At 46.7% G+C, this 23,950-nt stretch overlaps 1 protein-coding gene across 5 annotated transcripts in view; it reads left to right on the forward strand.

Moving 5' to 3' along the window:
• Positions 1–23,950, forward strand: part of jcada (junctional cadherin 5 associated a) — a 415,634-nt gene that overhangs the window by 69,626 nt on the left and 322,058 nt on the right. Inside the window, exon 1 of one of the 5 annotated variants that reach the window (XM_038798241.1) lies at positions 148–274. The exons of the other annotated variants lie outside the window; for them this stretch is intronic. The gene's annotated coding sequence lies outside the window, so the exon portion shown is untranslated. Of the gene's footprint in view, positions 1–147; positions 275–23,950 lie in introns of those variants that run through there. 5 annotated transcript variants of the gene reach the window in all.

A 23,950-nucleotide genomic window follows, 5' to 3' on the forward strand; every position in this document is an offset into this window, starting at 1 on the left:
CTCAGCATGTGACAGCTATTGCAGTGGTGTGTTACTGTAAGGCTGATACAGACTTTTGCACACAGGGATCTTTAGAGCCGGGCATTTTTGTGGTGCAGATAACAGAACAATAGCAGAGTTTTGTTTAGGAAGCAGCTGCAGGAAGAAGGGGAGTGCACTTTGCAGTAGAGAGTAGCAGTGTATTTTCCCAGACTTGTGTTTTTATTCAGCTGGGGAACTTCAATAAGTAACAGCCGTCGCAATGGCAGAGTAAAGGGCATCTCTCGTACCTCAGGTAGGTTTAGCGTTGTGTGGTGTTTCCTAAATTAGGCAACAAATCCAAACATGGTGTGTTGTTTTCAAAGTGACTTCATAACTTTTAAGAGAGATTCTTGTTTGCTCGCTGTCTCGCAGCTGAGAACACAATGAAGCAGCAACATGACTTGCATCATCAGAATTTATTGTACATTATAATATATTACGAAGGTGCTGAAAGCTCATTAAATCAGTATCCCATTAATATTCCGCAATGTACCATTTAGAGTATTTTAGTGGTGTAAGATCTTACCCTGTTATTCATGTATTTTCTCTGACTTTTGGTTCATTTTGCGAATAGCTGTTGACAAAGGCTAATGCTGCATTGTCTAGAGATCGAATTGGAGGCAAATTATCGTCTCACTTTCTTTGCTGAATACATAAAGGAAATGTCTCAGTCAAACTAATTGGGATGATAGGTTTACAGGATTGATTCATTTATTCATTTATTAATTGGGAAAGATGCTAATTTTTTTAGTTCAATGGAATCGTTGTAAGCATATTTAACATTTAAAATGCGCCAGAAGATTATTTATAATCATTTAGCATGTATATTCAGCCATAATTTCATCTCAGAAATAAATTAGCAGAATGCTAATGCTATTGGACCATTTACTTCTAGCGAATGCTTTCCCACCTGACCTGCCCTTTTTAACTGCATTACATTTGTGGGCAATACGTACCCTATCAAAATGTGCATGCGATATCTTTCCCAAAACACCATACCATATGTTATCCTGGACAGCGTGTTTAGTCCTGAAAGTATCACAAGTGAACTCAGCTCGTCCTTACCAACCATTTTGTAACAGGGGTCACTGAAACCAGGGGTTATGGTACTTGACTGATTTCCTCACACCACAACTCTTCCACCAACAATCTGAATATTGTTTTTCAGCAGCCATTGAAATCAGATAGTGCAGCATTAGCAAGGATTGGATTTAGGAACCTTCCCCTGCTCTATAGGTGAGGGTGCTGGCAATGATTGTCAATGCTTTTTCGAAAAGATGTTTAGCATTTAAGAAAATCTTGGCCTTATATTTAAGGTTAAAACTGCGAGATTAGTCTTGGATCTTCACTGCAGTGGGATGACTAAAATTCCAACTATGTAAGCAGTCAGGGAATCAGATATGTGCATTGTCTGCTCAATTGATCGCAACGAGTTTAACTTCTATGAAAGTGGAATTCTAAATCTAAGGTTTATGTGGACACAGATACAATGGCGAACACGAAAAGGCCCCAGTATCCATCCAATTTGGCTCACGCACTTTGGCCGGGATCCTCCGATCTGAGTTCGGCCCGCTACCGCTGCCAGTGAGAATGGAGAATTTGGCGCTCAGCCGAAACTCCATTCACTACAGCGGAACCGGAGAATCCGTGCCTCACAATGGGCAAAGTTCTCCGCCTCGCAATGCTGCAACTCGAACCGTGATCAGGCAGGGAATCGGGCATCCGGCCAAAATTAAGATCCGCACCTACCATCGATTTGGACGTCATGCTCTGGCCCCTCACTGGCGGCGATAATGAGGTTTGCGCCTCGTGTTGGCGGCGTCATTCAAAACTGATATTTGCATGTATTTAAATGTGATTAGCGGGTTGGACACAGTATGCAGCGCCCTTCTGCAATGCTCCTCTCGGGTCATGCGGGTGTGAATTACTGTAAGTATTTACAAATGTGGACTGGTTGCATGGCTGCGGATGGAGAGCGTGAGGCTATAAATACACTGAACATGGAGCTGTGTGTCCATCTCAGACTCCTGACTTGGGGGACAGGTCTTCTCTGAGCCATCTTGGTGGCTGCAGTGAGTGTGTGGTCAGTGGAGCACATAAAAACAGCTCCAGCTGCCAGGCTCTTTGGTTCTAACTCCAGCCCCAGCGGTTAGAACACCCACCAGGCCAGGAATTGCTCGGAATTGGCACCAGCGGAGTGCTGGCCCATTAGCATGTCCTGCATTGCTCCACAAATAGCGCCCCCAACAGGAACATGAACGACATATAATTCAGTCCCTGCGTCAACACTTACTCTCCCAAACGGAGAATTTCACCAAATATATACACACTCCAATCCATCCAGACCATTTGTCTTTATGGCAAAGGTGATAAAACAGATCAAAATCCCAGGCCAAATTCGGGGGAAATATAATCTGGGAAATTGCTCTCTGCGCATTCCCCCATCCCAGGTGATCAAAGCCAGTCCAGGTGATTACTCTGGCCTTGATAATCCAAGACAAGATATCTCCTGATATCAACCAAGGTCCAGCCTTGTTCAGTTTAAAATTGTCCCTTCCTAACCTATTCACTTGGAACAAACTATCAACTGGAATACAATCCAATCCCTTCATCGTCCAATAAACCCAGCGCCAGCTCTAGGGTTGCTGGCGCCCCGGGCAAGCTGAACTTCGGCGCTCTTGGGGGGGCGGGGCTGGGGGGGGGCGGGGCTGGGGGGGTCGGGCGAGCGAGGAGGGGCGGGGGGGTGGGGCCGAGGAGGGGCGGACCCGAGGGGGGGGGGGCCGAGGAGGGGCGGGGCCGAGGAGGGGCGGACCCGAGGGCGGGGCGGGGGGCGGACCCGAGGGGGGGCGGGGGGGACCGAGCCGGGGGCCGCCCTGGGGGCGGGCGGCCACCGCGCATGCGCTGGTTGGCACCGGCCCAACTGCGCATGCGCGGGACCCGAGTCTCTGGCGCCCCCGAGCACATGGCGCCCCGGGCGACAGCCCGAGTTGCCGGTGCCTTGAGCCGGCCCTGAATAAACCTCAATAAGATCGCCCCCAATATGCCTCCTTAAAGTATGCAGTCCCGATTCTTTTAGCCCATCGTGGTTTAGTGGCTCTCTTCTGCACACTATCCAAAACATGCAATGGAGGAGACCAAAATTGGGTCCAGTACTTATTGTAACTGAGGCCTGACCAATAATAATCTTTATTAGTGTCACAAGTAGGCTTACATTAACACTGCAATGAAGTTACTGTGAAAAGCCCCAAGTGACCACACTCTGGCGCCTGTTTGGGTACACAGAGGGAGAATTCAGGATGTCCAATTCACCTAATAAGCAAGTCTTTGGGGATTTGTGGGAGGAAACCGGAGCACCCGGAGGAAACCCACGCAGACACGGGGAGAATGTGCAGACTCCACATAGACAGTAACCCAAGGTCTTACAAGTCCAGCATGTACCATATGTTATGTGCAATAACTTAAGATAGTGCCATTGTGGGGGTGGCACATGGCCTAGTGGTTAGCACTGCAGCCTACGGCGCTGAGGACCCGGGTTCGAATCCCGGCCCTGGGTCACTGTCCACGTGGAGTTTGCCCATTCTCTGCATGGGTTTCATCCCCACAACTCAAAGATGTCCAGATTAGGTGGATTGACCTACACTAAATTGCCCCTGAATTGGAAAAAAATTAAAATAATTGGGTACTCTAAATGTATAAAAAAATGATACTTCCATTGCTTAGTTCTTCACACCATTTTTAGATTTATTATTCAAAAGGTCAATTTGAATTTAGCAATCACAGGAGCATTCTTGATTGTCGAGTGTATAATACACAAAGGGTGGGAGCTGGATGTAGCTTGTGTGACCTGAGTCATTTTCATGCTTTATTGGAAACTATGAGCTAACAGAATGTTCCAAACGTTGAGAGCAACTTGTCATTTGGGAGGCAGTGAGCGAAGTGAGCAAGGTTTGGAGAATCCAAGTTGGCTGATTGGGATGGCATTGAAGGCGGGATTGTTATTAAGTCAACGTTTGAGAACTTTTTTAGAAAGGCCAAAAAGCTTCCACAAAACATTACTTTAACCTTTTCCTTGTTGATCCCATCTATCCCTTGCTGCTTTATCCATTTTTCCTCTCAGTAGGCAGTGAGCAGGACCTACACTTTGAGGACATTAATTTTGTAGGTCTATCTTGGACTATTTCTGGAGGGAGTGCTAACCACTTTCTGCATATCACAAGGCCTGTTTAAAATTGGTAGTGAGCAGGCCTCGAGAGCGAGAAAACCTTGCAACATGTTATTAATGAATCTCTGTGCTCACCGGCATTTCCATTCTAGTCAGGAAGGTCTGGGGAACATGGCTGCTCACATTTTGCCTGCTCATTTTACCGTGAGAAATTTATTAGTTACTTCACTTATCAGCTGGCTTTGCAATCAGTGAATGCATTGTTCTGCTCAAAGTCTGGATTAAATTGCTGGCAAGGTACCCTTGTCTTAAACAGTAATCCTGCGTAAAAGAGAACAGGGAGGCATCCTGCTCCCAGACCTTGGCCAATAGGTCTGGGGAGTCAGTAAGATACACACAAACTCCCACTCCCTTCTCTGGTAAACATTTGTGTTCCCTGAACACTTTCTGTGTGATCGCAATGTGGCTGGGATCAAAACATTACCATCCAGGGAGTTCTGAAGGATACAACTTCATCAATAACACCAGCACAGATCCTCTTTCCATGATTTACTTAATTCCAATGGTGATCTAGTGGGTGAATTCCCATAGTAATTGTTCATGAGTCAGGGTTCTCAAAGGGGGCTGTTGGATCCTTCCCCCCCCCCCCCTCTCCACTCCCTGGGCCACCCGGTATGTTTAATTGGCTGCCAGCAGGATCTTCGATCCCACCGAAGTCTACTGCATTTTGTGTCGCTCGCCCGTCACGCTGCAGGGGGTTGCCTCCGGCGGGACCGGAAGACCCTGCTGGCGGGAAGGGCCGGAAAATTCTCCCCCGGTTGCTGTCCGGTGACCCTGCTGCTAAGTGTTGAGGACATCGTGTGAGGACAAGACTTTGCTTGGCTTTCTTGTCAAAATTCTGGAAAAGTGGGAGGACCAACTCCACAAGAATGTCCACTGTCTTTTTACCAGGGCAGTTAAGGATGGACAATAAATGTGACCTTGCCTCACCCATCCAAGATCGAATTAAAAAGCAAACCTACTAATTCTCTAGCTTACGTACGATAAAAATCTCATAGTCGCCACATTCCGGCGCCTATTCGGGTACACAGAGGGAGAATTCAGAATGTCCAATTCACCTAACAAGCATGTCTTTCTGGCCTTATGGAGGGTGATCGCTTTATGAGGCACAGGCTTGGCACAATCAGAACAGATAGTCTTATTGAATGGCAGAGCAGGCTCAAGGGGGCAAATGGTCCATTCCTGCTTCTATTTCTTATGCTCTTATATTCTCGGAGAACGTTCTGGTGACGCCTAATGCTTGCGGATCCATTCCCCAGCCTAGATAGGTGTTAGGAATAGGCTGGAGCAAACTCTTTCCTTTGGATTTTCTCTAGCTTGGTTTTTGTAATTTCAGTGGCCTACATTCTCAATGTAATATCCTGGATCCAGACACTGTGGCAGCTCTTTCACTAGAGCTTTGAAAAAAAAAAATCTAATATCGCAAATTTATTGAAGAAACCTAATCTATTTCCTAAGAATGCAGAATGGTACAATCATTTCTTAACTTGCGCAGTCATGTAAAATTATTGTGGAAATGTTGGAAATGAAATTTGATTGAGTCAGAGATTGCGAGAGAGGAAGGAGAGCTGGAATCTTTCAAGGCAGCTGACCTGGAATGTTTGACTGCAACAGAAGACTAGCTGACATGAAATAATGTCTAATTGTGTCTCATTACTACATGTTTTCAATGGTTAAAATCCAGCAGGTGGCAGCTGTTGTTTTTTTTTGAATAGCGTTGTAAAATGTCACTTAATAGCATACAAATCCTAGCTTCTGCTGTTCAAGATATCAAGTTTATTAAAGTAAGTGAAAGTGAATGAGGTATTTGTAATCCTGCCCTGACGTAGACCATTCACCATCAGTGTCGAAGAGACACCTGAAACCATATTGGAAAGGAAAACATGCCTTTTTGGGGGGGATGTGTTAAAAGAAAAAAGAAGGAATTTGCATTGATATATCACCTTTCATGACCTCAGGGATGTCCCAAAGTGTTTTAAAACTGATGAAGAATTTTTGAAATGTGCCGTTGTAATGTAGGATTATTCATATAAATGCTGTGAATTTCAGGAAACATTTCACAGCATTATATATTCCTGGTTTAAATCTGATTTAAATTTATAATATATTTCATGTAGGGCAGCACGGTGGCCTAGTGGTTAGCACAGCTGCCTCACGGCGCTGAGGTCCCAGGTTCGAATCCCGGCCCTGGGTCACTGTCCGTGTGGAGTTTGCACATTCTCCCCGTGTCTGCGTGGGTTTCGCCCCCACAACCCAAAAATGTGCAGAGTAGGTGGATTGGCCGCACTAAATTGCCCCTCGATTGGAAAAATTAATTGGGTAATCTAAATTTATAAAAAAAAAGTTTTAAAAAATAAATAAATAAATAATATATTTCATGTGTGTTTGTCTTGCTTTTGATTAATGGTGCCGCAGGAACATATTGGTAAGGGATCACAGCCCCCACTCTCCCAATGCTGCATGGCGCCCGCTCTCCCTGATCTATCCCTGAAGGTTTACCGCTCTAATCTCCACATTCTGCATTTATCATAGAGACACTCTTTCCAATCTAAACAGTTGGGTTTCAAAATGTGTGCAAGACGGTTATATGATGAACAGTCTCAGGTTAACTTGAATCTTAATAGATGTGGACCCCTACCCTGAGATCTTCTACTTGCAGATACAGCTGTTCAATGATTGTTCACATAATTTCTCACACTGTCCTGAGATGTGTTACTGAGAAGACGGTACACAGCTGCTCTGACCAGGTGAGAAAGGGTGAATGATCTCCCCTCTGTTTAACCTCCTCAGTTAGTCACAACCAAGTTTCCTTTTAATAGTAATAATAATCGTTATTAGTGTCAGAAGTGGGCTCACTGCAATGAACTTACTGTGAAAAGCCCCCAGTCGATATGCCTTTTCCAAATCACAATGTATTCAGCTATTTAAGCTGTGGCAATAAGGAGCCGATCGAACAAGGTTTACTTGAGACAAAGAAAGAACAAATTTATTAACCACCCGAGCGAACTGATAAAATCGCGCAGTAATTCAGACACGCACGCTCACACACACACACACACACACACAGGTAGGGCAGGATTTCCCTCTCCCATCATAGTTTGTTCTTCAGTGGTGGGGGACAGCTCGCCAATGGCCGGCAGCAGGTGGTCACCTCATTGTCAATGGGACATCCCGCTGAATTTACCCCTCACCGCCACAAAACCTGCGGCAGGGGTGCACCCTCGGCAGGACCGTGAGATCCCGCCACCATGAACAGCCAGAAAATCCCATCCATAGAATTCAATAAAAATAGCAAAATGAATATACGGCAAGTGTCTTTTGACTGACCTGGAGACATAACTGTTAAACCTGCAGCCAATTTAGGTTAACTGGTTTTTTGAATGCGGTCAGTTGCGGAAGATGTTGGCTTCTTGAACCACTCCAAAAGAAAGAGCGAGAGAGAACAGCCTTCAGAATGTTTCCTCTGCTGATGACTTTATCGACAGTGTCTGTGTCAGTTGTAATCTCCCTCTAGTGGCTGGCAGCCTTAACTTCAAATACTTCACCCATTGTGTATTCCCAAGAGGTTTTGAGTGGGTCTGCCTCTGGCAGCCATTGTTTCAATATCCTGGACTTTGCATTTTTAATGCCTCTTTCTGAGACAATTATGAGTTTTTAAAAACTGTATTTTATTACAGACATATATCAAAACAGGTACATGTTACATAAACACGCTGGGAAATATATTTCCCAGCAATCAACTATACAGTCTGTACAGATTTTTTTCCCTTTTTCACCATTTCCCCCCCATCCCCCTCCCTCCCCCACAATAAACAGCTCCTCAAACATGTTCACAAACATCCCCCACCTTTTCTCAAACCCCTCTGCGGAGCCTCTTAACTCATACTTTACCTTCTCCAATCACAGGAAGTCGTTCAGGTCACCCAACCAAGCCGCTACCGCCAGTGGCAATGCCGACTGCCACGCCAGTAAAATCTGTCGCCGTGTAATCAGAGAGGCAAAGACGACGACATGGGCCTTCCTCCTCTCCGTGAGCTCCAGCCTCTCTGAAAACCCGATATCATCACCAAAGGGTCCAGGCGCACCTCCTCCTCCACTATCCTGGCTCAGACCGTGAATACTCCCACCCAGAATCTCCCCAATTTTTCGCAACCCTGAAACATGTGCGCGTGATTCACTGGCCCCCGCCACACCTTTCACACTCATCTGCTACTCCCTGGAAGAATCCACTCATTCTTGCCCGAATATATGCACCCAGCGTACCACCTTAAACTGTATCAGGCTCATCCTTGCACTTGTAGAGGTCCCATTTACCCCTCCGCAGTGCCTCACTCCATACTCCCCAATTGATATTGCCTCCCTGAAACCCCCCCCTCCCCACCCAGCCACTTCTATATATCCCCAAATGTCAGTTATGAGTTTTGATAGGTGTCTGGGTTATAGGAAATGTCTCTCTCTTCGCATTCCCCAGCTTCACCTTGGAATGTGGCCTTGAATTTTCAAGCAGTTTGTTCTGACTCAGTTCAAATTACAAAATTTTCAGTCAGTTGAAAGTTGAGAAATCATATTTTCAAACACAAAGGAGCATAGCCTCATAACACCAAGTCAGGACAATGCACAATCATCTCCAGTGATAATTTTCTCTTTAATTAGTCTAATTTGGTGAGGTATCGACGTGTTGGCAGTATTTGTGGAACCATACTGTTGGCTTCAGAAGAAAAGGGGAGAGAAAGATGCCCCAGGCCAAAAGAATCACCACAGCCTTTCTGGTCCATCCCGACAGACGTTTGAAAGGTACCACTTACCCTTGCTTAAAACAGAGCCCGGACTGGTTTGTCATGGGAGAGAGAGGTTAGGCAAAGGACTCAGACTGTCAGTGCTGGGTTTTCACACTTCTTTGGCCTGTGAAATACCAGTTAGGTGATCTATGGCCCTAAGAATGTGTTGGGAGGGTGTTGGTTACAGAGCGGTGTCTCTTCAAGAAGTTTTTGTAGTCTTCAGTAGGTTAACAACAAGTCTTTACTAATTATTTGTAACTATATCCATGCATACTAACAGTAATGGGTACAGGTATGGAGCTGTGTGCATGTCTAGGTCTATACACATTCCTGCTCGAACACCATATTGACCCTGCATCTGGGTCATGTGCCTTCTTGCATCACTGTGTGGATGGTGCAGTACTCAATCCCACATTAACCTTGTGTGGCCCAATCCCTTATACTACACGATGAGGTGTTGCTGCCTCAGGAATCACAGTTCTGGATCCCCACCTGAAGATTTATTGAAATGGTTTGATTCTTCTGACAGTTTTGCTGGCCTGTGGGGCCGGTGGGTATCCTAGCATTTTAATTCACGGGCCTCCCATTAACTCCAATGACGCCAACATTCAGTCCAGGCAGCCATATTCCAAGTTTAGTACCAAGGGGTACTTTTGACAGACTACTGCTTGTCATGCTTGTTTGGGTGAGTACAGTTGGGTAGGTATTTACTACTATTATTGGTAATAATTGTTATGATATCGTTATGTGATTCATTGCTTGTAAGAAATATATTCTATAATAAGAAAGAGTGGAAAATAAGGGCACTAGTTGATATTGTTTGATATTAAAAGGATTAATTTAACTTAAAGGGGTAGGACATGGCAGGAGAACTCCAAGACGTGGTCTGATCTTCTTTCTCCTCATGGAAGATCAGAAACATTTCCAGTCCCCAGGACCAGCATGTGTGCAGGAAGAGTCTCCAGATGCAGCTCCTGGAAGCCCGAGTTTCGGAGCTGCAGTGGCGGCTGGGGACATTGGAGCATCCGTGAGGCGGACAGTATTGTGGATAGTACGTATAGAGAGGTGGTCACACCGCAGCTCAGACTCCACAGGCAGAAAGGAAATGGGTGACCACCAGGCAGAGCAAGAGAGCTAGGCATATAGTGCAAGAGTCTCCTGTGGCTATTCCCCCTGCAAAACAGATATACCATTTTGGATACTGTTGAGGGGAATGGCTACTCGAGGGATAACAACAGAAGCCAAATTCATAGCACCATGGTTGGCTCTGCTGCGCTTGGGAGGAGCAAAAGGTGTAGAAATGCAATAGTCATAGAGGATTCAATTCGAGGGTCGGCACGGTGGCATAGTGATTAGCACTGCTACCTCAGAGCGCCAGGGACCTGGGTTCAATTCTGGCCTTGATTCACTCTCTGTCGGGCGTTTGCACGTTCTCCCCGTGTTTGCGTGGGTTTCCTCCCGGTGCTCCGATTTCCTCCCACAGTCCAAAAATGTACAGGTTACGTGGATTGGCCATGCTAAATTGCCCCTTCGGTACCAGGAATGTGTGGGTTAAGGGTGGCCACAATGTTGCAGGGATAGGGTGGTAGTCTGTTAGGCAGAGTGCTCTTTCAGAGGGTCAGTGCAGACTCAATGGGCCGAATGTCCTCCTTCAGCACTGTAGGGATTCGATGATTCTACGAATTGTGAGGGGAATAGATAGACATTTCTGTGGCTGCAATAGAGAATCCAGGATGGTTTGTTGCCTAGTGCAGGGCTCAATGATGTCTCAGCGCGGTTGCAGGGAAGGGAAGGATGACCAGCCAGTGGTCGTGATACACATTGGTGCAAATTACATCGGAAAAAAAAGGATGAGGTTCTAAAAGCAGAATATAGGGAGCTAGGAAGCAAGTTGAAAAGTAAGGGGTGGGATTCTCTGATCCTGAGGCTAAGTGTTGACGCTGTCATAAACGCCATAGCGTTTCTCGACGGCATCAACATGGCCTTGGGAGCAGCGATTCTGACCCCTACAGGGGGCCAACACGGCACTGGGGCGACCCACACTGCTCCAGGTGCCAATCCCAGTGTCAAATGGGCGCCGCGGGTCTGCGCATGCGCAGTGAGACTGGCATCCACGCGCGCATGCGCAGTGGGACCGGCGCGACTGCCACGCATGCGCGGTGGCTCCCTTCTCCGCGCCAGCCCCGACGCAACATGGCATAGGGCTACAGGGGTCGGTCTGGAACAAAAGAGGCCCCCAGCCTGAGAGGCCGGCCGGCCGATCGGTAGGCCCTGATCGCGGGCCAGGCCACAGTGGAGGACCCCCCCCGGGGTTTGCCCCCCCCCCCCTTGCCATCGGGCTGCCCCCGGATGCATCCATGCCGAGGTCCCGCTGGGTAAGAGCGGGTGTTAATGGTGCCGGCAGGACTCGGGTTTTTTTGCGTGGCCGCTCGGCCCATCCCGGGCGGAGAATCGAGAGGGGGAGGCACACAGAGTGGCACACAGAGTGACCCCCGACCGGTGCCGGCTGACCGCTCCAGCGCCAATTCTCTGCTCTCCGAAGAATTGGCGGACCGGCCTCAGGGCGGCGGCGCGTGAGTCGCACCCATCCCGGCGATTCACCGGCCCACCTGGGCTGAGAGTATCCTGCCCAGGACCTCAAAGATGGTTATCTCAGGATTACTACTGGTCAGAGTAGAAACAGCAGAATAGATTGGATTAATACAAGGCTGAAAAGATGCTGTGCGAGGAAGGGTTTCGCATTCCTGGGGAGTAGAGACAGATTCGGGGGGACGTGGGGCCAGTGTAATGGTGCTTCGAAAATGTGTTGTTTCTTCCTCAACCGTGATTTCCCACCTACAGTTGTTGACAGAGCCCTCAACAGTGTGCGGTCCATCTCCCACGCCACGACCTTCGCCCCCTACCCTCCCTCCCAGAACAAGGATAGTGTCCCCCTCGACTTCACATTTCATCCCACCAGCCTCCGTATGCAAAGCATAATCCTCCGCCATTTTCGGCAACTTCACCGTGATGCCATCACCAAACACATCTTCCCTTCACTCCTTCTTTCAGCATTCCGCAGAGACCGTTCCCTCCGAGATCATCTAGTCCACTCCTCCACCATACCCAGTATCTCTCCCATCACCCATGGTACCTTCCCATGCAATCGCAGAAGGTGCAACACCTGCCCCTTTACCTCTTCCCAGGCCCAAAACACTCATTCCAGGTTAAGCAGCGTTTCACTTGCACCTCTTTCAATCTGGTCCATGGCATTTGCTGCTCCCAATGTGGTGGTCTCTATATCGGAGAGAACAAACGTAGACTGGGTGATCGCTTTTCTGAGCACCTTCGGACTGTGCGCATTCAGGATCCTGACCTTCCCGTTGCTTGCCATTTTAACACAAGACTCTGCTCCAATGCCCACACATCTGTACTTGGCCTGCTGCAATGTTCCAGTGAAGCTCAACGCAAACTGGAGGAACAACATCTCATCCTCCGGTTAGGCACGCTACAGCCTTCCGGCCTGAACATCGAATCCAACAACTGCAGATGATTAGCTCTACCCCACCTAGACCCATTTGTTTTCATCCCATTTCATTTCAACTGTCGCTTACCATTTCTTTCTTTCTTGTCTTTCTTAATATATATTTAAACCCCCTCCCCAATCTTATCCACCTTTCCTTACCCCTTCTCCCCTTTGCTTCCCCCTTCCCCTCCCCCATCGGTCACAGTTTAGCCTCTGATGTTAGTTTCTCTGCTGTTTGGCCCCTCACACCTTTTGTTCTCTCTGGGGACTGCCATTAGGACTCTTTCCCTTGGTTTCTGTGGCTATGACTCATCTTTCATTCTCACTTCACAGTATAAATATTCCCCACATTCCCTGACTGTTTGACAAAGAGGCATCGGACCCTACAGATGCTGCCAGACCTGCTGAGATTTTCCAGCATTTTCTCTTTTGTTTCAGATTCCAGCACCCACAGTAATTTGCTTTTATCCAGTATAAACTGGTTAGGTTACACATGGGCAGGACTAGACTGATGTCCTAGGGGAGGTACTTGCTGAGCAGCTGGGGAGGATTTAAATAAATATGGCAAGGGAATTCAGGGCAGGGGGAATCAGCAAGAAGAATAAGAAAAGTGATTGGCTGGGAAATCAAGGGCCAGAATCAGATGAGGACATAGTAAAAATATAGTTGGCGCGACAAGGAATGTTAAAAGGACTAGCCGTAAGATTTTGTACCTGAACACTCGGAGTATTCAAAATAAAATGGATGATTTAGTTGCGCAGATAGATGTAGAGGAATATGACATAGTTGGGATTACAGAGACATGGCTTCAAGGCAACCAAGAATGGAATCAAACATTGAGGGTTATTCAGTATTTACGAAGGAAGACAAAAAGGAAAAGGTGATGAAGTGGCATTGTTTATTAAAGACGATACCGATAAAATATTGAGGAAAGATATTAGCCGACGATGTGGAATCTGTATGTGTCAAGTTAAGAAACACCATGGGACAAAAACATTTGTTGGGGTGGTATGCAGCCCACCAAACTGTAGTGGTAATGTTGGGAATAGCATTAGACAGGAAATAAAGATGCATGTGATAAAGGAACATCTGTGACGATGAGTGATTTGAATCTGCATGTAGATTGGATGAGTCAAATTCATCACAGAGGAGGAATTTCTGGAGTATATAAGAAATGGTTTTCTGGACCAATACATTGAGGAACCAACAAGGGTTCTATCTTGGCTGGGTATTGTGTGATGAGAAATGATTAATTGGCAATCTAGTCGTGATGGAACTCTTGGGGATGGGTGACCATAATATGATAGAATTCTTTATCAAGGTGGATAGTGAGGTAGTTGATCCTGAGACCAGGGTCCTGAAGCTCAAGAAAGGTGACTATGATGGTGTGCGGCATGAGCTGGCTGTGACAGACTGAGAAACATTACTGAAAGTAAGGACAGTGGACAGGCAATGACAGGCATTTAAGGAACGAATAGGTTCCTAACTTCAAACATTGTTTATTCCTATTTGGCGCAAGAGTGGAAAGGGACCTGTGGTTAAACCATGGATTACAAGGGAAATTAGAGATTGTATTAGATTCCAAGAAAAAGCATACAAATTGGCAAGATAAAGCAATATACCTGAGGATTGGGAGCAATTTGAAATTCAGCAAAAGCAGACAAAAAGATTGATTAAGAAGGGGGAAGTAGAATATGAAGGTAAGCTAGCCAGGAACATAAAAACTGACCGTAAAAGTCTCTACAGGTATGTAAAGAGAACAACATTGCTAAAAACATATGTGGGCCCCTTTCAGCCATAGAAACCCTACAGTGAAGAAGGACGCCATGCGGCCCATTGAGTCTGCACCAACCCTCTGAAAGTGCACCTTACCTAGGCCCATTCCCACAAATGTAACCCTACCTAAGGGCAATTTAACATCGCCAATCCAACTAAGCTGTACATCGTTGGACTGTGGGAGGAAACTGGAGCACCTGGAGGAAACTCACTCAGACACAGCAAGAACATGCAAACTTCATGGGCAGCACGGTAGCATTGTGGATAGCACAATGGCTTCACAGCTCCAGGGTCCCAGGTTCGATTCCGGCTTGGGTCACTGTCTGTGCGGAGTCCGCACATCCTCCCCGTGTGTGCGTGGGTTTCCTCCGGGTGCTCCGGTTTCCTCCCACAGTCCAAAGGTGTGCAGGTTAGGTGGATTAGCCATGATAAATTGCCCTTAGTGTCCAAAATTGGCATTAGTGTTGGGTGGGGTTTCTGGGTTATGGGGATAGGGTGGCGGTGTTAACCTTGGGTAGGGTTCTCTTTCCGGGAGCCGGTGCAGACTCGATAGGCTGAATGGCCTCCTTCTGTACTGTAAATTCTATGATTCATACCAACACCAAAGGGTGGAATTGAACCCGGGTCCATGGCGCTGTGAGCAACAGTGCTAACCACTGTGCCACCCAGAAACGGGAGAATTCATAGCGGGGAACAATGAAATGGCTGAGGAACTAAATTCATACTTTGCTTCTGTCTTCACAAAGGAAGAAGTGAATAATGTACCCAAAGTTCTCAGAAACACAGTTTTAGTGAGGAACTCAAGGAAATCAGTATTAGTAGTGAAATGGTTTTGTGAATATTAATGGAATTGAAGGCGGATAAATCTCCAGTGCCTGATAATCTTCATCCCAGAGTACTTAAGGAAGTGACCCTAGAAATAGTAGATCCATTGCTGGTCATTTTCCAAAATATTTGGGGTGGGATTCTCTGCGAACCGGCGGGGAGGGCAACTCAGGCGCGAAGGAATGGAGTGAACCACCCCGGCGTCGGGCCGCCCCGAAGGTGCGCAATCCTCCACACCTTCAGGGGCTAGGCAGACGCTGGAGTGGTTTGTGCCCCGCCGGCCGGTGTGGAAGGAGCTTGGCGCATGCATGGGAGCACCAGCGTGTGCTGGCGTCATCCCAGCGCATGCGCAGGGGGGATCATCTCACAATCGGCCATCGCGGAGGACCATAGCAGTCGACGTGGAGGAATAGAGTGCCCCCACGGCACAGGCCTGCCCGCGGATCGGTGGGCCCCAATGGCAAGCCAGGCCACCGTGGGGGCACCTCCCAGGGCCAGATTCCCCCATGCCTCCCGAGGACCCCGGAAGCCGCCCGCACAGCCAGGTCCCGCCGGTAAGTACCTACTCTAACTTACGCCGACGGGACCGGCTGGAAACGGACGGCCACTCAGCCCACCGCAGGCCTGAGAATCGCCGGGGGGGGGGGGGGGGGGGGGGGGGGATGATTTCCGCCCCCACCAAATCCCAGGCGCCGGAGAATTCTGCAACCGGCAGGGGGTCGGAGAATCCCGCCCTTGGACTCTGGAATGATCCTGCAGATTGGAGGGTAGCTAATATAACCCCGCTATTCAAAAAAGGAGGCGGAGAGAAAACAGGGAACCTAACGTCGCTAGTAGGGAAGTTGCTGGAGTCCATTTGACAAAGTCAGCATGGATTTACGAAAGGGAATCATGCTTGACAAATCTATTGGAATTCTTTGAAGATGTAACTAGTAGAGTTGACTAGGGAGAACTGTCGATATGGTTTATTTAGACTTTCAGAAGGCTTTCAGCAAGGTCTCACATAGCATATTACTATCAAATGTTAAAGCGCAGAGGATTGCAGGTAGTGTCTTGAGATAGTTAGAAAGCTGGTTAGCAGACAGAAAGCGAAGAGCTGGAATAAATGGGTCTTTTCCCAGCAGGCAAGCAGTGTCTAATGGGGTACAAAAGAGAAAATGCTGGAAAATCTCAGCCGGTCTGGCAGCATCTGTAGGGAGAGAAAAGAGCTAACGTTTCAAGTCTGATGACTCTTTGTCAATGGGGTACCGCAGGATCTGTGCTGGGACTCCAACTGTTCACATTATATCTTAATGCTTTGGACGAGGGAACTAAGTGTATTATCTCCAAATTTGCACATGATACACAGTTGAGTGGGAGGGTGAGCTATGAGGGGGATGCAAAGATGTACCAGTGTGATTTGGGCAGGCTGAGTGAGTGGGAATAATAATAATAATCTTTATTATTGTCACAAGTATAACACTGCAATTAAGTTTCTATGAAAATCCTTCAGTTGCCACACTCCAGCGCCTATTCGGGTACGCTGAGGGAGAATTCATGTCCAATTCACCGAACAAGCACGTCTTTCAGGACTTGTGGGAGGAAACCTGAGCACCCGGAGGAAACCCACGCAGGCACGAGGAGAACATGCAGACTCCCCACTGACAGTGAGCCAAGCCGGGAATTGAACCCGGGTTCCTGGCACTGTGACGCAACAGTGCAAACACTGCTACCATGCCGTCTATGCATGTCAAGTGCAGTACAATGTGGATAAATGTGAGTTAGCAAAAATAGGAAGGCAGATTATTATTTGAATGAGTGTAAATTGAGAGAGGTGGCTACTCAGTGAGACTTTGGTGTCTTTGTGCATCAGTCGCTGGAAGTAGGCAGGTAAGAAGGCTAATGGTATCTTGGTCGGCATGGCAAAAGGATTTAAGTATAGAAATAGGGATGCTTTACTGCAATTGTACAGGGCATTGGTGAGGCCACACCTGGAGTATTTTCTGCAGTTTTGGTGTCTTTATCTGAGGAAGAATGTTCTTGCTATGGAGGGAGTGCAGCGAAGGTTTACCAGGCTGATTCCTGGGATGGCGGGACTGTCATATGAAGAGAGACAAAGTCGGTTATGATTATATTCATTAGAGTTTAGAAAAGTGAGAGTGGATCTCATATAAACTTACAAAATTCTAACAGGATTAAACAGTGTAGATTCAGACAGAATGTTCCTGATGGTGGGGGAGTCCAGAACGAGCTGTTCGAGTTTGAGGATAAGGGACTGATCTTGTAGGACTGAGGTGAGGAGAAATTTCTTCACCCTGAGAGTGGTGAATCTATGGAATTCACTACCACAGAAAGTAGTTGAGGCCACAATGTTGGTGTAATTTCAAGAATAAATTAGATATAGCTCTTGGGGTGAAAGGGGTCAAGCGATATGAGGGAAAGGCGGGATCAGGATATTGAATTTGATGATCAGTCATGATCATACTGAATGGTAGAGCAGGCTTCTATTTTCTGTGTATATTTCTATCTATCAGTCCTCCAACTGATAGGCCAGGAGGAGCCTTTGATGCCTCCTCCCCACTACCCCAGCACAGACTTGCTAAATGTGCTAGCCACAGCCACCGCTACAGGTCAATAATGCCAGTGACAGCTGTGACCATAAGGATTTTTAAGTCTTTTTACTGTCTTTCATTTTGAGATGTCCTTGTGGTCTCTTGCCTACCTGCCTGAACAGTGCCCGTTCCTCCAAGTGGGACTGCCGGTCGGACATCATGGCGGGCCCTCTGATTGGGCCTCACATTCGCTGCTCAGCCTGCGGCCCTTAATTGGCCGCCTCCAGGACGAACATGAGCCACGTGTCGCCAAGGCCGTTTCCTGACCCTAAATTGAGACCAATGTTGGGGTCCTGACGATCTTGAGTAAATCCAACCCTTTAGGCCCAGCAGTTTAGAAAATAACACATGCCTCTTTAAAGGTGAACGGCAAAATTCTCACGAATATCGTTCGCCATTGTACTCTGTTTTTATTTGAAAGATAAAAGTTACACAGTAGAGAAAGCAATTGAAGGGCTTAGCGAATATAGCCGTCCATGGCATATTTTGTCCCGTTGGACCGCATGATGGTCTCTTCCGTCTTATGTTCCTAAATAAGCACCAGAGTGATGGCTTGTCTCAAACTGCCGCACTGAAAGGATGAGAAGAGTGAGTAAACATGTACCTATCGCACTTTATTAGCATCACATTTAAATATTAATGCATTGCAGCTTTAACATTTTGAACATCACATTATCCTTTTGTGTTTTGCTTCTGAATAATCAGCAAAGCAAATGAAGGTTTACTGAAAAGGGAACAGCAAAATAGCGACTGGTGGTCTGCTGAATTAAAAAAATAAATAAAACGGGTAGATGCCCGTGTCTGAAATAATGAAGGGGAGGAATGTTTGAAGGATATGGTTAATAGTGAGTAAGATGACAGGAAATCGATAGGTAGGAAGATCAAATTCTGTAGAAGATGAATTGTGAAGAAGATCATGTATAAAACAGCAAATAGAAAAATATAGGCAGATGCAGTTTAACTAGGTGTGAGGTAGTGGACCATGGATTGAATGGCAGATGGGAATGGAAGTGCTGCAGGGAATTGGTGAATAAAAGGAATTTAGCATCCAAGGACCAGCATCCTTAAAATTAGCTCAATAAAGCAATTAAAGTAACTGGTCTCGAATTTAAGAGCAAGCAAGTGACAATGCAGTTACACAGCAGCAGAGAACTGGTCCGATCTCATTTGGAATGGTGTGTCCAACTTTGACGTCCTGTTTATTTAACATAGAACATACAGTGCAGAAGGAGGCCATTTGGCCCATCGAGTCTGCACCGACCCACTTAAGCCCTCACTTCCACCTTATCCCATAACCCAATAACACCTCCTCACCTTTTTGGTCACTAAGGGCAATTTAGCATGGCCAATCCACCTAACCTGCAACTCTTTGGACTGTGGGAGGAAACCGGAGCACGCGGAGGAAACCCACGCAGACACGGGGAGGATGTACAAACTCCGCACAGACAGTGACCCAGCGGGGAATCGAACCTAGGAACCTGGCGCTGTGAAGCCACAGTGCTATCCACATGTGCTACCGTGCTGCCCTGCAAACCCCTTTAAACTCACTTAGAATAAAATAGATCAAAAGAGCTCAAATAACGTTGATTGGAAAGTCTAGCCTAGTAGCTCTTGCTGAAGAGGTATCTGAACGCACATATAATGGGTGGCATAATCTTTTCTTGTGTCATTTCAATGATTTGATCAAATACTATGCCATGGGTAGCAAGCTGAGTATTATCAGCTAATAAATAGACAGGAATCGAACCACCCACCTGACCAGAGAGATCAGATTTGATCAGTTCTGAGTGGCAAGCAGCACATGTCCAAATGTCAACGGGCAACATGGACTTTCAGTGTAAATATAGAGCAGGCATAAATAATGGCTGCTTTTAGCAAATAATTGTATCATCCCTCAACTTCATTGGCTTTTGCTGAGACTGGAGGAAGAGTAAGAGGCTGTACTTGTATCCATTCTCCATCCTCAATGCAACTAACGCCTGATACTACCAGTAGGTTCTGATCTCATTAACCTCTGTCTAAAACCTCAAAAGTATGATCAGCACATTTGTGTGTTAGTGTTACACTGGGCGAACATTGCAAATATTATGACTGTGAATTACTGATAAGTCTTTGTTATACGGTTGCCACCATCACAGAAGTAGCAATGTGGCAGAATGGTAGCACAGAGGTTAGCACTTTTGCTTCACAGTGCCAGGGCCCTAGGTTCGATTCCCGACTTGGGTCACCGTCTGTGTGACGTCTGTACATTGTCTGCATGTTCCGGTTTCCTCCCGCAGATCCTGAAAGATGTGCTTGTTAGGTAATTTGGACATTCTGAATTCTCCCTCTGTGTACCCGAACAGGTGCCGGAATGTGACGACTAGGGGATTTTCACAATACCTACATTGCAGTGTTAATGTAAGCCTACTTGTGACATTAATAAAGATTATTATGTTAAGTAAACTAAGGTTGTTTTAAGGGATTTATATTTATATTGGTAAACATTAGAAATAAGATATAGCTTTTAGTTTGTATAATTTAATGTTTCTGTGCCTGGAAAGGTAAAACTTATAGTTAGATTCATGCCGGACAAAGGTGTTTGTATATCTGGGGATTGGTTAAATTCCAAATGTGTTGCTATCATGTTTGGAGAGGGCTATGGCAGGAAGAATAAATATAAGGCATAAGCATGTGCGTGTTGCTTAGCAACTGGGCCTTGGGTAGAGAAGCTTTTAAGTTTTCGTTTAGCTAATTTGATTGCAGTTGGAGATAGGTAGTGAGAGAAAAGGCAGCTTTCACTGTTCCGCCCGAAGCAGTTGGTTTAAAAGCTAGAGAGGGAACATCTCTCTTAGCTTTCCTAGAAGAAAAGCCATACCATGGAGTAATGATTAATAAGAAAAGTGCAGAGATCTGAAGAGCAGCTAGTTAAGGAAACTAGAGAAATGAAGAGAAGTTTCCAAGATGCCTGAGGTTAAAGGTACTAGAGCACAAATTGTTCAGTAAAGACAGACAGAGCTGATAAGAAAGCTGAGATGCCAGAAAAAATATCTGAAGTGATTTTCAGCTTTGTGAAATGTTACTACAGCCTGTGGAACGTGAGTTGAAATAACTATGGAAATTTGTGCTTGGATCTCAAGAGTTTGTGTAAAACCAGTTAAGACATACAAAACGTAGAGGTTGGTGCAAAATCCTGGACTGGATTCACTGTTTAAAATTGGAGCAGAGGCTTTGTTTAAAAGTGTCATTTGGAAAACCTGATCTAGATTTTGGAATGCAAGCCACTAAGTATACTTAAGGAAGAAGATTTTAAATGTGTTTTAAAGTGGAGTTTGGAAACTCTCACGTGACAAGCATTTGCTGGGCTCCAAGGGAGATATCCACAAATATTCACACGGGGTTCCGAGTGGAGAATGTATTTTCCCACATTGACCTTGTGTGCTTAAAAGGGATTTTGTGTTAATGAGACCATTGTAGATTAAGATGTCGGGGGCCTGTTTAGCTCAGTTGGCTGGACAGCTCAATTGTGATGCAGAGTGAGGCCAACAGCATAGGTTCAATTCCTGTACCAGATGTGGTTACTCGTGAAGGTCCTGCTTAACCTTGCCCCTCGCTCAGATGTGGTGATCCTCAGGTTAAATCACCACCATCAGCTCTCCCTCTCACAGGGGAAAGCAGCCTATGGTTATCTGGGATTACGGTGACACTACTTTACTTACCTAATAGATTATGATCTGCTTTTAAACTGTGTTAATCTGAAAACCTCTTGTGTAATTGATGAACGAAGGGGGGAGGGAGTATTATAATTTTTAAATGTTTAATAAATATGTTTTCCTTGTTGTTAAAACTAATTAGCTGTCCTGTGACTCTGTTCCTCCATGTTTCATAAAACAAACTCTTTTGAGCCAAGTCTCTATTCTGGGATCTTCCCGTCCAGTTCTAATATCAACTGCGATCATAACGTAATGAAGAAGATTATTTTTTCAAGAGATATTGGGCGGGATTCTCCGACCCCCCCCCCCACCTGGTCGGAGAATCGCCGGGGGGGCGGCGTGAATCCCACTCGGCTGCTCCGACGCTGGCTGCCTAATTCTCCGGCACGGTTTTCCAGCGGTGGCGGTGATCACGCCGCGCTGGTCGGGGTCCGTTGGCAGCAGCCCCCCCCCCGGCAATTCTCCGGGCCCCAATGGGCCGAGCAGCTGCCCGTTTTCGGCCAGCCCCGCCAGCGTGAAATGGACATGGTCCATCCCGGCGGGACCTGGCTTGTCGGCCGTCTAGCGGGGACCTCAGGGCGGGGGGGGATCCGGCCCCGGGGGGGGTGGGGGCCATGGTGGCCTGGCCCACGATCAGGGCCCACCGATCTGTGGGCGGGCCTGTGCCGTGGGGGCACTCTTTCCCTCCACGCCGGTCTCTGTAAGGCTCCGCCATGGCCAGCGCATGCGCAGGAAGCACGCCAGCGGTTCTGTGCATGCGCCAGAACACGGCGGCAGTTCTGCGCGTGCGCCAAATTGCGCCAGCCCACAGTGGCCCTTTGGCGGCGGTTGGCACGGCGCCAACCCCTCCGCCACCGGCCTAGCCCCCAAAAGTGTGGAGGATTCTGCAACTTCCGGGTGGCCCAATGCCAGTGTGGTTCGCGCCGCTCTTGGAACCGGCATCGCCCCATTGCAGGAGAATCCCGCCCACTGTGTCTTAAACATGAACAGAATTAGCTGCCAGGGTAGTCCATTCAGCCCTCCGAGCTTGCTCTGCCATTCAATAAGAATATGGCTGAAATGATTTTCATCTCGATCCAATTTTTCTATCTGCCCACAAAAACTCTTGACTTCCTTTTCCATCAAACATATATTGAACTCAACCTTGAATATGTTCAATGACCCAGCCTCCACTGCTACCTGGAGAAGTGAATTCCTTCAGTCCTAAATCCAGACAGCAGCTACAGTTCTGAGACCATTCACTGCAATCTGAGGCCCAGCCAGTAATATTGTACGTTTTTCTTTATTTGTTCATAGGATCAGGACTAGCTGGCTGGTCTAGCATTTATTGCCCATCCCTAATTGCTCTTGAACTGAGTGGCTTGTTAAGCCATTTCAGAGGGCATTTCTATTTAAGAGTCAAACACATTGCTCAGGTTCTAGAATGACACAAAGCCAGACCTAGCAGAGACTGCAGATTTCCTTCCCTAAAGGACATTAGTGAACCACATGGAATCAACAATGGTTCCATGTTCATCATTAGACTTTTAATGCTGTAGTCTTGCACTGTCTGACTCCTGGCTGCTAAGATTCCTGGTGCAAAGCACCCTTTAATCCGGTTAAATTTAAGTGTTGAGCGGACACAGAATGTGCCAACTGCAAACTTTGCCACCTGCAAACATTAATTCCCAGTAGGTTCAAAAAGTTACAAGTGGCCAAGGAACCACTGAGCATTGTCTAGAGCCATTTTGACACAGCTTTTGAGTTACACTGAATGTGAGCTCATCCTACCCAGAGAATTTTGTTCGACTTTGCTCTGGACTCAGGCACTGACGCCAGATTTATATCAGTTTTACTTGTGAAACTTGCTATTTCACAAGTCATAGAAACAAGCCCACAATTGGGAGATTACTGCCAATTTCTACAGCAAATTCTTAAGCTGTCGAGCTCTTTCTTGTTGTGCAGTGATAATTACCTGTGTGAATTTTGATTGAACTCAAACTGAAATATTTTTGCAGAGTTGGATGAAATAGATGTTATCCAAGGCCTGAATGACCCCCTATTCTACTTAACAATTTGCTATCAAACGATAAAACCCAACTCCGATACAACATGGTTGTAATTTGTCTTCAGCATCATGGGTGGTCGTCCGTTATTCAAGTTAACGGAATAGAATAACAGGCAGGATTTGTAATGGATGGTCCATTTTGTGCTATCACCCAACATAAATTTCTTCCCCAGTGAACAGAGCTCTCTGAAGCCTAACAGTATTAGTATTCAACACTGCGGGTGACTTATCAGAAAATCATTGATCTGTGTGCACAGATTTCCATCCACTGACATAGAAGGCAGGTAAACTGTGGCATGTTTTTCCGCTAGGTTATCCGCTTAGTGCACATGGAGGCTTAGAACTTTCCACCTCTTCCAATTCCCAGAGGAAAAGCCAAGCATGATTGATTTTCACCGGTAACATCCAATCAGACAGAAGTCTAACAGTCACACTGGCTGCTTTGCTAAATCTCAGCTTACCATTGATTCAAAGCCATGTGTGGGTAGCACAG

The sequence above is a fragment of the Scyliorhinus canicula genome, chromosome 5 (assembly GCF_902713615.1).
Source record: "Scyliorhinus canicula chromosome 5, sScyCan1.1, whole genome shotgun sequence".
Classification (NCBI taxonomy): domain Eukaryota; kingdom Metazoa; phylum Chordata; class Chondrichthyes; order Carcharhiniformes; family Scyliorhinidae; genus Scyliorhinus; species Scyliorhinus canicula.